The sequence below is a fragment of the Psammomys obesus genome, unplaced genomic scaffold (genome assembly GCF_907164565.1).
Source record: "Psammomys obesus unplaced genomic scaffold, mPsaObe1.curated_primary_1811, whole genome shotgun sequence".
Classification (NCBI taxonomy): Eukaryota; Metazoa; Chordata; class Mammalia; order Rodentia; family Muridae; genus Psammomys; species Psammomys obesus.
The window spans coordinates 964,101-979,100 of record NW_026586589.1 but is presented as its reverse complement, the minus strand read 5'-3'; the positions used below and the strand labels follow the sequence as shown (position 1 = coordinate 979,100).

The following is a 15,000-nucleotide window of genomic DNA, read 5'->3' as shown; positions in this document are numbered from 1 at the left end:
ACTGGCTCTGCTTTCCGAGTGCTGGGATTTCAGGTGTGTACCAGCACACCCCCTGGCCACAGGTTGCCTTCTGCCCCTGTCTGTTTGCCTGTTTGGGGTGTTTCGTGTAAGTAACCAGGGAGGAGGGTTACCAAGTTGGAATTCAAGGGTAGGTGAAAAACAACAGGTAGACAGAGGCAGGGAGGGGTGTTCCAAGATAGGGACAGCATCTGCAAAAGGAAGAGGCAAAGGGCTAGCAATCCGATGGAGTCAGCATGGATCGTGTCTTTGCTGTGGGGCTGGAGAGTGAGAGCCTGTGGCCAGTGGAGGGGAAGGAGCTCAGGAGAGCCTGCAGCATCGGGTCCTGAATCCCGCATGGGGGGGGGGGTTATAGCATGATGGCTGGTCCACACTATCATGTCCTACAGGAGGCACTTTAGGGGAGTTCCAGCACCGTTCTTAAGCTCTGTGCTTCCCCTCTCTCCTTCCTTCCCCCCTTCACAGTTAACATTAGAGTTACGACTCTCATATTCATGTTTAGGGTAATGGTAACATGAGCGCTAGAGACTGATGTAGGCACAGATAGACAAAGGCTCCAGGATGCTTCTTTGCCGGAACTGTACTGATGTACAGTTGTGGCCCTGCCCCACCCCCATTTTCACACAGCAGGCCCGTGGCTGCTGGCAGCTAACAGCACTCACGGCAAAGTGACTGAGTCTTCTGAGGAGAACCATGGCTCAGCACTGACTGGCTGGGCTTGCCACTGTATCCAGGCTGAAGTAACCCTCGGGTGTGTCCGACTGGGTGACAAGCACTGCTGAGGCTGAAGGACAGGGTACCCGCCTGACTTCCCTGTCAGAGCCACGTGGCATTGACTGGATTGTGCTTCCTGCCACTACAGCTGCCCAGAAACCACAGCTCAGTCTGTGCTCTGATACAAGCTGAGGCAAGAAGAGCCTGAGTTCATGAACAGGCCAGACTTAAACTGCATAGCGAGACCTTGTCAATACTTAATTAATTAATAACTCAGTGGAAATGGATGCCCCAGTCTCCAGGAGTCCTGATCTTTTGACCGCCTTAACAAGGCAGGAGCCCAGTTTTTATTTCCAAGTGGTTGACTGGTTCAGACCCCACAGTCATGTGGCCTTGCCAACACGAGGATCTGAATTCGATCCCTTGGAACCTGTTTTAAAAATAAAGGCCAGCATGGTGGCCTGCGCTTGTAGTCCCAGGGCTGGGAAGTCTAAGACAGGCATGTCTTAGAGTGGGACTTGCTGCTCAGACAGCCGAGCAAGCCTACTAGGAAAGTTCTAGGCTCCTGGGTGAACCTGTCCGAGAGACAAAGTGGTGACACCTGTGGTTGTCGCCTGACCTTCACACATCCGTACTGAGGCTAGTAACCCTCCCAGGCTTCCTGCTCACAACAGCTCTGATCATTACAAGGCCTGCTGCCTGGTGATCACAGAGCACCCCTGGCTCCCCTTCGATCGCTAACTTGAGCTCTATGCAAGCCAGACCTTTGTCGATTCCTTTACAGCTGGGACGGATTTAAGACGCTCCTCAAGTTCTTAGCTCTCCATTAGTCTAGAATTGCAGGGATTCATTCAATTTCATATTCCCTCCTTACTTAACGAAAGATAAGCCTGACCTTGTGACCCAGGACAGAGGTACCCACCAAATGGGAAAGCCAGATAAAGACAACGTGCTGGGACAGGATGGTTAGGAGGCAAGGAGCCTTGACAGACAACGGAGCTTTTGAATTCACAGGAAGAGCCAGGAGAAAGGGGGTGTGTGGGTGTGCAGCGCCTGCTCTGTGTGTGAAGCAGGGCTTATGGCAGCAGCTGCTGGGTGTCAAACAGCGTGTGGAAGGATTTGTATGTGTTCTTTCATTCCCTGCACCTCTCCACAGAGAGGGAAGTAATATGGAGAGACTGGAGGCTGGCGAGGGGAAAACACGCTCGATTTTCCTTCCCATGGATGTTCTGGCAAATAACCACAGACCTGTGGCTCAAAAGCAGCTGACATCCATCCACTAACAACCCCAAAGGTCCAAAGACTGCATCTCAAGTTGAAATCGATCTTCCAGGAAGCCAAGCTTCCCCAGGAGGCTCTGAGCTGTCCACCGTTCTAGTCTCTGGACTCGAGAGTCTTGTGGCCCTGTCTCTCCCTGATCTCAGGCCTCTCTTCTATCAGTGAGAGCTCCCCCTGCCCTTCTCATTTGGACATTTATGGTGGGATTTAACCTGGAGTAATCTCCCAGTGTTGTGGTCCAGAGCTTGAACTCTGTCTGCAAAGACCACTTGCTTCTGTTACATTACAGGTTGCAAGGATTATAACTTAGTATTTTTTAAAGTGTGTACAGGTGAGGTATTTGTGTGTACACTATGGCACCCCTGTGGAGGGCAGAGGACAATTTGCAGTCCCAGAGAGTAAACTCCATTTGTCAGATTTAGCAGCAAGTGGCTTTCCCCTCTGGGCCCTCTCGATGGCCCATGCATGACTTGATATTTTTCTACCTGCCCTGACATGCTGATCTTCAGCTTGAACATCTTCTAAGTATCAGGCATTTTTTTTCTGCTGTGGGCTTAGTGGTCTTGGAGACTCCTTGACATACTCCAGGTGCAAATGTAGAGAAAAGAGTCCGTGCTATGGTTCACATGTGGGTAGTGTCCTCAAAAGCCGATATGAAAAACTCAGACCCCAGGGTGGTGGTATTGTGAGGTACTGAGGGCCTTTAAGAGGTGGAACCCAGTGAATGGCCCTTAAGGACAAGAGGATTGTGGTAACCTACTTTCTTTTCTCCCTGGCTCCAGATATGGCCCTTTACTCACACTCCCATCATGCTTTGCTACCTCTAACAGAGGCCCACTATCACTCCTAGGGCAGTCACTCTTGGGCCTTGTAGCCTTTCTTCCTCTTTTTTTTTTTTTTTTAAAGACAAGCTCTCATGGTTTTGAACTAGAACTATGTAGCTGAGGATGACCTTGAACTTCTGATCCTTCTGCCTTTATCTCCCAGGCATGTGCCACCTCTCAGTTTATGCCGGGCTAGGGACTAAACTCGGGCAGGGCTTTGGATATGCTAGGTAAGCACTCTACCAACTGAGCAACAGGGACTGGGGCCTTGGGAGTGTTGGTAGAGACTCAGCATAGCACAGGACAGCAAATGACTCTTGGAAACTGCCTTATCCCTCTCATGAGAAGTGACAGTTGGACATGAGGTAGACCTGTATGCTATACTCTGTGAGCAAAAAAAATGCCACCTAGTTCTCACTGAATCCCCAGAAGTCACACCCTCCCAAGTCCCTCCACCTACCTCCCAGTTCTACCAGGAGGGGAGAAGGACTGCACAGCCAGGCTGCAGGTAGCACGGAGGACGCCCAGATGTGTTGTCCCCATAGACCCAGGTGCCCCAGAGATGCCACCTTCATAGAAGTAGGTGAGACTGTAATCTTTGGTGGCTATTTCATCATGCCAAGACCCCATAGCTCTGACCCCAGAAGATGCCAGGCCCTTTTGGTTCCCGGCTTGGTTGCTAGATCTCACAGGCATGTGGCTCCAGCTCCTCTCCTGATGCTGCTGGTCTCATGCAGAACATTGGAAGCAAGACCACCCCCTTACAAAATTAAATATGCTCACGGCTTTCTCCCTCAACTTCTGCATCTTAACTGATTAAACATTCATTTCCAAGACAAAAAGAGTCAATTTAGTATGAAAGATATATTTTGCCAGTTTAATTTAAAGCACGGCACCTCCATCTGACCTCTATTTTCATAACGCAATAATTTTATCCTATGTTGATTGTTTCATTTTGAGAGAGATATTGTATTTATAAATCAGCCTCTAAAATGCCCAAAGAAGCTCGGAGAGTGGAATTTATTAAGCTTCTCGTGGAGTCTGAGGCCACATCTTCTGGGATCTGGGAAACAGAGTTAAGGGTGGCTGTTTACTGAGGGGAAAGGGATGCCAGGAAGGGGTGGGGCTTGATGTTCTACCACAAGGGAAAACCATACCTCAGGGAACCAGAGATACCTGGGTGAGGGGGGAGCCTCTGGCAGGAAGAAGCAGAATCACAGTGGAGTCTGGTGGTCCAGAATCTGGGGTTTTCCCAGGCTGAGCCCTTGGGTCACTGGAATGGCGTGGTCCCATCTCAGTTCTCAGGACAGGGGCAAGGCACAGGTCACTCCAACATTCTCCTCCCATCTTTGAGCTATCTGTGCGTGGTTGTGTGGAGGGCAGAGGTTTGGTGTCTTCCCTAATCACTTTCTACCTTGTTTTTAACTTACTTATTTGTCTGTTTATGTGTGTAGGAATGTTTGTCTGCATGTATGTCTGTGCACCACATGTGTGCAGTGCGCTTGGAGGCCAGAAGTAGCTATGAGATCCCCCGGTGCTAGAGTTAAAGTTACCACGTAGGTTCTGAGAATGAAGCAGAGGTCGTCTGGAAGAGCAGCCGGTACTCTTAACTGCTGAGCCTTCTCTCCAGCCCAGCACCTTGTATGTTGAGACTAGGAAGCTCACTGATTGGCTGCAAGAGCTGGTCAGAGTACCTAGTGAACCTCCCCTCACCTGTGTCTCCCAACACAGCCGAAGGGCCTTCGAAGGCAGGTATCCTGGAGTACTTGTTAGAGGCAGGACCGCAGTCTCTTTGCACTTGACCAGCTTGCTTTAGATTCTCTCATGAGAGAACCTATACACAGCCTTGTGTTGGGCCGAGAGCCCGGGAGTGGTAAGCTCAGACTGTGTACTGCCTCTATGGATCCTCAACAGGCCTCCTAACGGACTTCTGCCCTTACTGCACCATGCCATTCCCTGCCAATGTTCCTTCCTGCTCACTGCTCCTCTGGCCCCACCCACAGGCTCAGTCTACCCTGTCTGATGTACACGGGTTGAGGCATAGGAATCCTGTCCTTCAGAGTCTGAGGCACAAAGACCAAAGACCGCCAACTCAAAACCTTTGTCTACCACGCTTCTTAAGTGACATAGTAGCAGACACACCCCCCCAAGGCCAACCAATTGTTTTTTTTTTTTCTATTATTCTTGTTTGTTTATTCATTTCTTTATTTCTTTCTTATGAGTGCTTTGTCTTCACACACACCGGAAGAGACAATCAGATCCCATTACAGACGGTTGTGAGCCACCATGTGGTGGCTGAGAATTGAACTCAGGACCCCTAGAAAAACAGCCAGTGCTCTTAACTGGTGAGCCATCTCTCCAGCCCATTTCTTATTATTCTTAATGCGTGGATGTTTTGCCTTGTGCTTGTGTAGTTAGCTTTGCCTTGTAACAAACCACCGTCGTGCTTAATGGCGTAAAACAATTCATCTTAATTACCTCTGGTGATTCTTGAGACAGCCAAACAGCCTCTTGTGATTTCTGGGGTTAGCTGGCCTTTTGCCAGGGCCCAGTGTCTAGGGTAGTCATACCTCTCGGTACCTGGCTAGTGTCAGCTGGGACTGGTGGAGGTGTTTTAGCTTTGAGTCTCTCTCATCACCAGGAACCTAGAGAAAGGGTGACCCCAGGGTGCAAAATTTCAAACTTATTAATTGCAAATCCTTTGGCCAAAGCCAGTCGCAGGGTCAACCCAGAGAGCCAAGCAGTAGACCCACCTCATGGACAGAGAAGTGGCAGATTCATGCAGAAGGAAAGAACACAGAAACAGGATGGTGGTCATTTTGGTAACCTCGTGCGATGATTAGTTTTAACTGTCAACCTGACCCAAACTGGAATTACTGGGGAAGGGAGTTTCATCTCAAAAACTGTCTTGATCAGGTTGGCCTGTGCATAGCTGTAGGGGCTTCACTTGATTGCTAATTGGTGAGAGAAGAACCAGCCCTATGTGGGCGGGATCATTCCCTAGTAAGCAAGCAGGCAGCATGGGAGCATCAGTCTCTCTCCGTCAGTGTGCTGAGATCAGCTTCTTGAGTTCCTGCCTTAACGTCTCCAAGATGACAGACTGTGGCCCAGTATTACAAACTCCTTTGCTTTCCTAACTTACTTTTTTTGCTTGTTTATTTTTTGAGACAGGGTTTCTCTGTGTAGCCTTGGACATCCTGGACTCACTTTCTAGACCAGGCTGACCTTGAACTCACCACAGTCTCCTGCCTCTGCCTCCCTGGTTGCTGGAGCTAAAGGTGTGTGCCACCACACCCAGCTCCTAATGTACTTTTTAAAAGCATTGTCCTGGCTAGTTCTTTGCTACCTCCATACAAGATAGAGTCATTTGGGAAGAGGGAACATCAATTGAAGAAATGCCCCCACCAGATTGGCCAGTGGGGCATTTTCTTGATCGATGATTGATGTAGGAAGTCTCAGCCTGTGATGGGTGATGCTACACCTGGGCCAGGTGGTCCTGGAAGTTATAAGAAAGCAGGGTAGTGAGTCATAAAGAGTTAAGCCAGTAAGTAGCACCCCTCCGTGACCTCTGCTTCAGTTCCTCCCTCCCAGTTCCTGCCTTGAGTCCCTGCCCCTAACTTTTCTGGATAATGGGCTACAAGCTGTAAAATGAAACTTTCGGTCACAGTGTTTTAATCCAGCAATAAAAACCTAAGACAAAATAGCTATCTATCCATCAATCAGTGTATTTTGGTTTTGGTGTGTCTTTCTGTCTGTCCCTCAGAGGACAACTTGAGAGAGTCAATTCCCTCTCCTTCTACCATGTGAGACTTGGGAATCAAATTCAAGTCATGGGCTTGCTGCAAGCTCCTATGCTCATTGAGCCATCATGCTCCTCCCCCCTTCCCCAAAGCTGCTTTCCCCCCCCCCCCCGGTATTTTTTTCCCCCGGCCACCCAAATGGAAGTAGGACACTTATTATTTTTCTTTTCTTGGTGGGCTTTTTTTTTTTTTTTTTTTTTCATCGTTGCTGGTATTTTGTTTTTCTTGACTTTTAGCACCTTCCAAAAGTCACAGACATAGGCCCTGTGCTCAGGCTGACCTAAGTTCAAAGCCTAACTTCCACACTTGTTATTACTGGTTTGTGACCCAGAGCAGGGTTTCAGAGTCCTGTGCCTCAGTTTCTTCATCTGTACCACAGAGGCCAGGGCTCTTGCCCTGTGGGAACTTGGAAAGTCTATGGTTGGAGGAATCTAAGCGGCACACAATGGGTCCAATCAGTGTAAGTTACCATGCTTAGTAAAAGTGTTTCACTCACATGGGTGTCAACAGATGCTGCCTCGTCTCTGAGTTCAGCCAGGCTGGCCTGCTGGGTGTGGGCTCTGCTGTGGAGAGTGCCCGGGCTGTTCACCATGGCAAGCCTATGAGATGGGGGTTGGAAAAGCAGGCGGGGGGGCCCTGAAGGCTGGAGATGGGATGAGGGCAGTCAGGACTTGGCAGGATAGAGCACATCTGTTATGGCAGGATAACGTGATGTCATTCGGGCCTTGGCATTTAACACCAACATCAGTGACAGCTCTACTTCCTGCTGAAAGAATGAGGGCTCAAGAAACAACTGGTCTTAGCTCCGTGACCAGGGAGCACATCTATTACAGCAAAAATAGAGGGAGCCATGTTTCTGTCTCGTGTAGGGCAGGAGCAGGAGAAAGACCAATTTCCAAAATGGGGTCCTGGGAGGACAGAAATGGAGCTACTCAGAGGCCCCAAGTTTTCTTGGTATGCACTGGAGTCTGGATACAACTCCCCCCCCACCCCTGTTTTTCAGAAGCCATAAGCCAAAGAAATGTGTCCTTTACATTTTATAAAACTCAGGGAAAAAAATGGCTTTAAACAGCTTTTACTCCCCTGCTATAATTATTTATTTTCAAACACTCCTGCAGGGGACTGCTCCGTCTTCTTATCCCAGACTCCTTTTGCTCATAAATGAACCATCACTTCAATAAATCATTATGAAAACAGAGACTAACACTGGCTCTGAGAGGTTGAAAGATTTATGTAACACATTTATGCCTCCCATTTTCTCATTCTGGTACTCCGCTGCAAAAGCTAAGCTAATAAAAGCTGCTATTAATATTTCTTGTTGCCTAGCAACCCCAGAGCGGGAGTAATAGCTTGGGCTAGAAAAATAGATGACCGATAAGGAAAAATTCAATTCTTTTATTATCTCAGGGGAAATGCCCTTTTACTGGGACATTATGATGTACGAGTGTGAAGTTGAACACAAAAGATTTGTGTGTGAGTGTGAGTGTGTGTGAGTGTGTTTCTATTTTTAATGAGCATCGTTTTACCTCCACTAACTCTTTCTGAGCACTTTTGTTTTCCTTTGCACCCTCCACCATCCCATCCTTCATGCTTAATTTAGCAACTAGAGTAGTTAAGAATCTGTCAGCGTTTCTTTTTTTAGTTTAAAAATGGTTTCTGCAAAGGTTTACAACTCAGTCATAAAAATTCACTCCCTGTTAGGACTCAGGGCAGCGATAAGCCAGCACGCAGCCGGATTCTGCTCAAATGGATCATATTTGTTGAGAGATAAGATTCATGAATATATTTTTTTCCAACAAGGAAGGTCAGAGCAGAATAAAGCTTGTTTGTTTTTGTTTCAAAGTTTTCTTTGGAATCCAGAAATGCCGTCTCTTCTGAGAATGGTTTGTCCTGAAGTTTGGGGGGTATGTTCAGTGAGGGGAAGGTTGGGACACAGTCATTTATTGAGCACCTGCTGTGGAAGGCTTAGGCCCAGTGCCTGCTCCCAACATTTGTCCAATGTGGAAAGGGAAGGCTTAGAAAGGTTGAGGGCTGCTTAAAGTAGCAGTGTGTGCCGAGAGGTCCTCACGTGTATTTCAGTGTAGGGCTGCTTCTCAACTCGAGCCCACTGCAATGTTGGACAGGACAGTTCTGCACTGAGGGAGGGCTGTCCTGGGTACTGCCTGATGGCTATCCGAAGCCCTGGCTTGTCACTCACAGTGTCCAGTACTGACCCCACCTCCCAAAGCAAAAACAACCAGTCTCTCCAGAACCGGGGAGAGAGCCCTTGCTGAAGCCGCAACAAGTGTGAGAATATGAGTTTTAGAAAGTCAGGTGTGGTAGCACACACCTGTAATCCCAGTGCCAGGACAGCAGAGACAGCCAGACCTCTGGGGCTCCCTGGACAGACAGTCTTAGTGAGTGTCAGGTGAGTGGGAGGCCCTGTCCCAAAGATGAGAGATGGGTGGCATCTGAGGACTGACTGCAGGTTGTCTTCCCACCTCCATTCATACGTACATGCATATCTGCTTACACATGTGTGTGTGCATACAAACACACAGTAAGTAATTAAAACACAAGTTAAAAAATAATTCCTTTAAAATGCTACTTTCCTGACTCCTGAGCTTTTTGCTTCCCCCTTACGTTGCATGAATGATACTCTTGCCTCTTCTAATCAGAGACTACAGGGAAGCTTTGTAAGCAGAGGGGACTGTGCATATGGTTCCCAGTTAGAGATGATCTTTGCCACCCAAGGGACATTTGCAATGTGTAGAAACTGTGTGTGTGTGTGTCTGGACGTGTACATGTGTCATGCAGTCAGAGCATGTTGTTAGACATGGAAACAGGCATCATTTCTCCAATCATCAGGTCAGGGTCAAAACAGAGCACCAGGCGTTCTCCTAAAGGCAGGGGCAGGCTGAACTCATGGGAGGATCCGCTGTCTGTTTCTCAGCTGCATGGGGCAGCCTGAGCCAAGTCTGTGTTGTTCCTGCTCCCGCACAGGCATTTGGTAGAGGCTAGCGAGCCATTGGTGTCTGATTAGCACTGGCTGAATGGGAAAAGGGAATTTAATTGCCCAGTATCACCTAGCTGGGAAAAGTACAGAGCCAGAACCCAAGGCCAGGCTTTGGACTCCAAGCCCAGTGCTCTTGGCACTCTTTAGACGGGCTGGGCTGACTCTGCTTACATACTTATACTCAAGCCATGAAAGATGTAGAGACACTCTGGGGTGCTTCTGGTCTGGGATTAAAGGTGTGCGCTACCATCGTCTGGCTATGCCTAGCACCCTTATCCTTTTCATGTCTGTTATTTTCTTTAATATTTCGCTCTGGGGAAGAGGCGCTGTTATTATTATTATTTTTTTTTAATGAAATGACAACCTCTTGGTGAGTGAATGGAGGGAGAGTAAGCCAAGACTGAGACCTGCTTTATGTGGTTAGCTCTTAGAGAAAAGCCTTTCGGGCTCCTGTACATCACATGAATATGAGGTCCTCACAGCTGGAGGTTCCCTGGTGTTACAGGCATGGATGAGAGTCTAGAGGAAACCTGCTGAGCTTTCCAGCTTTTTGTGTCCTGGAATAAAAAATAATTGGGTGAGGGGCAGAGGCTGGGGGTGCTGGAGAGAGTGGTTCTATTGTTAAGAACACCTGCTGCTTTTCCAAAAAAAAAAAAAAAACACAAAACAAAAACAAATCTTTTGAGTTCGATTTCCAGCACCCACCTCAGGCAGCTCACAACTGCTTGTAACTCCATCTGGGGGGAGAGGGGCATCCAAGTTCCTCTTCTTGCCTCCACTATCACCTACTTACACATGGCATACACTCAGGAGACACATACATACACATATATAATAAAGTGAAAATAAATATTAATTTTTTTAAAGAAGTGTGGTGACACACCTTTAACCCCAGCTCTTGGGAGGCAGAAAAGGGGGTATCTCTGTGAATTCAAGGACAAGATAGTCTGTGTAGCAAGTTCCAGGCCAGTCAGAGCCATACAATGATATCTTGTTAAAAAAAAACAAAAACAAAAAACAACTAAACTAGACTAAAAATCTGTCCCTGGAACACATGAATTGTGGCAGAAACTAAGACTCCTTACTAAGAGAATGTTCTGGATTGTGGAAGAGGGCCAGAAGCTAAGAAAGGTTAAGAGCTCAAATGGCACTGGGCTCTGAGAGCCTGAACCTTTTATGGGTCTTGTCCACAGCCAACCCCTGACCCCCATTGCCTTCTCCCACATTTGTATGCCTCCTCCTTTTCTTGGGCACACTCTGTCCTTTACATGTAGCCTGGGTGGGAGGAGGTTTCTAGACATTTTACCCACTTTCTCTCCACCCTCTTCTCCTGCCACTGGGGGCAGGGAGGGCTTCTTGGATGTGGTGGCTTTAGGATTGGGCCATGGAGACAGACAAGAAGACAGCAGCAAAAGCTGGAGAAAAAAAAAAAATCGACCCTATAGGGATCTCTCTGTTCAGTCTCCAATCTCCATCCCTCCTGCCATGACTGGGAAAACAGTTCGTGGTGTTTTATGGCTGCTTAGCAGCCCTCTGGAACCAACCCTTCCACCCCCTGCCAGGCTGCTAATCGGAGCTATGACCCCCCGGCCTTGGAGTGTGCAGAGGCCAGGTGTTTAACAGTCTTCCAGGCAGGATGCCAAGCTCAGCAGCACAGTGTGAGCGGAGAGGATTTGGGGGGGAATCGCGGCGACATTCGTCAGCTGTAGTTCCAATATTACTGTGTATAATGGCTCTCTCCTCCGAGTGCATATTCGGTACCATGTTTGGGAAAATGAGGTTTTAATGTACCATCAGCATAGCCGAGAAACCATCGATGTCTCCGCAGAGTGTCAGGAGAACATAAAACTTGAGATTTATGGGAGTCGTTTTTTCCCCCTGCTCCGGCTGGATAATAAAAAGTCCGTCTCGTGTGCTCTTTCTCTCGGCTGTGGCTTTGACCATTTAGAACTTCGAGGAGTCTTTATAAAAGACAGCTAGGCAGGCAAAACCCATCTAAATATTAAAGCTCCAGGAGGGAGCATGGTGCTCCCTGGAAGACTCTGGGTACATACATCTCCAAGAGAATCTTTCTGTTGGAAACTGAGGTGTGCCAGCAGAGGTACTATGACCAGGCTAAGGTGGTGGCAACCAGTGCCATGCCCTCCCCTGGGAGCCCAGAGCTTTGCAGTCCCTTGAGTGAGATGGAGCTGATGTGTCTGAAACTGGAAAGTGGAGGCAGAAGGATCAGGAGTTCAAGGCCAGCCTGAACCACATGAGACCCTGTTTTTTAAAATAAATGAATGAATAAACAAACAAACACATAAATAACTAAGGGCAGAGGGTGTGTCTCCATTGGTAGGGTGCTGGCCTAGCACGCATGTGGTCCTGGGTTTGGTTCCTTACACCACATAAACTGGGGATGGTGGTGCATACCTGCAGCCCCCACACTCTGGAGATAGAAACAGGAAAATCAGAAGTTCAAGGTCATCCCTGGCTACATAGTGAATTCAGGGCCAGCCTGGGCTAAGTGAGACCTGTGTCAACACAGACAAACAAGATGGAGCTGCTGTCGCAAACTCCATGGGGGCAGTGAGAATCAGTGTGCTGAAGGATGTTTTTGACTCCCACCTCTGCTTTGAGCGTGGAGTATTTTGGTTGTCTCAAGAAGGTTTATAGAACGAGCGAACAAACGTGTAAACATCCCTTAACTGTAGTACTGGTTACATCATTGCTGCAGAGTAAGCCAGATAGTGACCCTCTGGCCTTTATCAGTTCTGCCTGCATGCCAGGAGCAGGTACCAAGGCCAGGGCCTACTGCCTGCCCCTGCTGACACTGAGGGATGGCGTGAGGCTAGTCGCTTCCCCACCGGCCATACTTTATTCTTATGCTGCATGGATACATCCCACATGGCCTCAGGCAGTTGTGAAGCAGCTCAAAGGACTTTGTAAGAGGCTGTTGTCCCAGGGTTGTAACTCAGAGAGTCCCAAAAAGCTAAAAGGGAGGGCTCTAGAGCAGATGGTGTCAGGAGCCCTGTCACACAACCACGTGACCTCAGCAAGCGTTTAACCTGTCAGGGCCAGTTTCCTCATAGGGTCATGAGATGTTTGAGGTAGTCTCTAGGTCTGACCTGGCCCCTCAGGAAACTCTGGAGTATGAATTAGACCACAGCACCTGTAGCTTCTGCACCCCCATGGGAAGTGAGGGTCAGTCTTCATGACGGGTTGGTAGGAAGTGAGCTGGTGTGGATTGCCTAGGCAAGAGGTTCCCTTAGGTGAGAGTTGGCTGCAGTTTCATTAGATTCACAAATTAAAAGAGAGGAGAGTTCACGCCGCCTTACTGACTTGCGCCATTCAGACACACAGTGTGAACGCCCATCTATTTAAATGCCTCTGTTCCTCCTGGCGGCTTCATGAGAGGACCGCCATACCTGTGTGCGTGGACCCAGGAGCTGAGCTGAACATCTCTTGACTTCAAGGCTTTGCGCTTGTCCACTGTGTCTCTGGGATAAGAACTTTCCCGTCTATCTTCTAAGTTTTTCGCCTGTCCCTAGGAAATCAGACGGTGGGGAAAGCAAATCCTGGACACCTGGCCCGGGCTTTCCCTGTCCCCCTAAGAACGCCACACAAGTGGCAGGAGTCTGAGTGTTCAAATGGTCTGTGTTACCTGCAATTTTGGGTGGCTGTCTCAGAGGGCAGCTTTCTAGAGGTGAGGTTTGGAAGCTCTAGAGGAGTCCAAGGTTGAGGCGCCATCCTTCATGTTCTGGTGCAGCCAGAATGTAAGTTCACATTCCACAGATCTTGTCAATGACAGGTGGGCTTTTGGCTTCCTACATGATGACTGTCTGATTTGCCCTTGGGGCGGAGCTGATCGGCAGCTTTTTAGAAACTCTTCATTTTTTGGCTTACTTGTAATATCTGTGGAAATCAGGCTAGAGTACATTCACTGCCCCTTGGGTTGGTGGATGGGATTGATGGGTGATGGGTTTTTAGATTCACATGTCCTACTTTGTTACTGTGTGTAGAGGTACATGCGTAAACACACTTACAAACACATGTGCTTTTGAATATAGGCTGGGTTTCATTTAAGATCTTTCATGTTTATAGTAAAATGGTCACGCAGCTCAGGGGAGGAAGGTTGGTGTATGTGTGTGCATGCATGAGAGAGAAAGAGAGAGAGGGAGAGAGAGAGAATACATGCAGAGGCCACAGGTCAACATTGGCCCTTTTTAATTGCTCTCTAACTTTTGAAAAAAATGTATTGTGTTTCTTGTTTGCCGGGGGTTGAGCTCAGCACGTAGGGCTTGAAAGCACTTTGACAGTTGAGCCATCTCCACGGCTGTTGATGTTAAATGGACAGCTTTTTCATGCTTCTGTGGTAAGGTTATAAACAACTTCTTGAGACAGAGAGCTGACTATGCTGGGATCTTCAGCCACCAGCACCGGCCTCATCATTTGCAGCTCTCATGACTGTTATCCCCCAGCCACTTCCCTAAGCTGGTGTGTTTCTGATTTCCTCTCTACCAAAGATTTCTCCATTACTGGTTTTTCTTCATTTTATTTGCTTATTTATTGGAGAATTGGCCGTCAGAGTTATGTTTGGATTCCATTACTTTTCTTTCTCTTAATTTATTCATTTCCCCCTTTATGTTTTTATTAATCTCACCCTCCTTCTGTAGTGCTTTAAATTTTTCATTTTCAATCCTCATGTCCCTTTGTTCATTTACTATTATTGTTTATTGTTTAATAATAAAGGTTATGGCAGTACATATTTTTTTCTGAGTATGGTGTTGGCTGGCTGTACCCTATAAATTTTGCAATGAAGTGTTCTTACATCTTTTTCTTCTTCCCCAGACATAGCTTGGCGGATTTTATTAAAATGCCATGTTTCCATTGTTTTAAAAATTAAAGAAGAAAGAAAATCTATTAAAACCATGCCACGAACCACAAATAATTTATCAACCTAGCCATTTACTAAGTATCTTTTCAGCCATTTTTACAGTTTAGACTCACAGGGAACCAACAAATGGCACCTTTTCTCGTGCTTTCTGCTCTGTCCTACCAGAGTTGGCCAGTGACCTGGCAGTTTCCTGTGGCCTGGATGACTGATTTACCTCCGTGCGTGCTACAGTGTGTGGCTGTCTTAGTCATTGTTCTACCGCTGTGAAGAGACACCATGAGCATGGCAACTCTTATGAGAACGCGTTTAACTGGGGGCTGGCTTCCAGTTTCAGAGGGTTGGTTCATGATCATTGTAGCCTGAAGCAGACAGGCATGGTAGTGGAGGAGTAGCTGAGAGCTTTACATCCTGATCCATAGGCAGCAGGCAGAGAGACAGAAACAGAGACACAGAGACACACACAGAGAGGAGAGAGACCAACAAAGAGAGAGA

At 47.8% G+C, this 15,000-nt stretch overlaps 1 protein-coding gene across 8 annotated transcripts in view; it reads left to right on the top strand.

Moving 5' to 3' along the window:
- The window catches only part of Tox2 (TOX high mobility group box family member 2), a 116,594-nt gene that overhangs the window by 71,042 nt on the left and 30,552 nt on the right, over window positions 1-15,000 (top strand). The gene's annotated exons all lie outside the window — the stretch shown is intronic.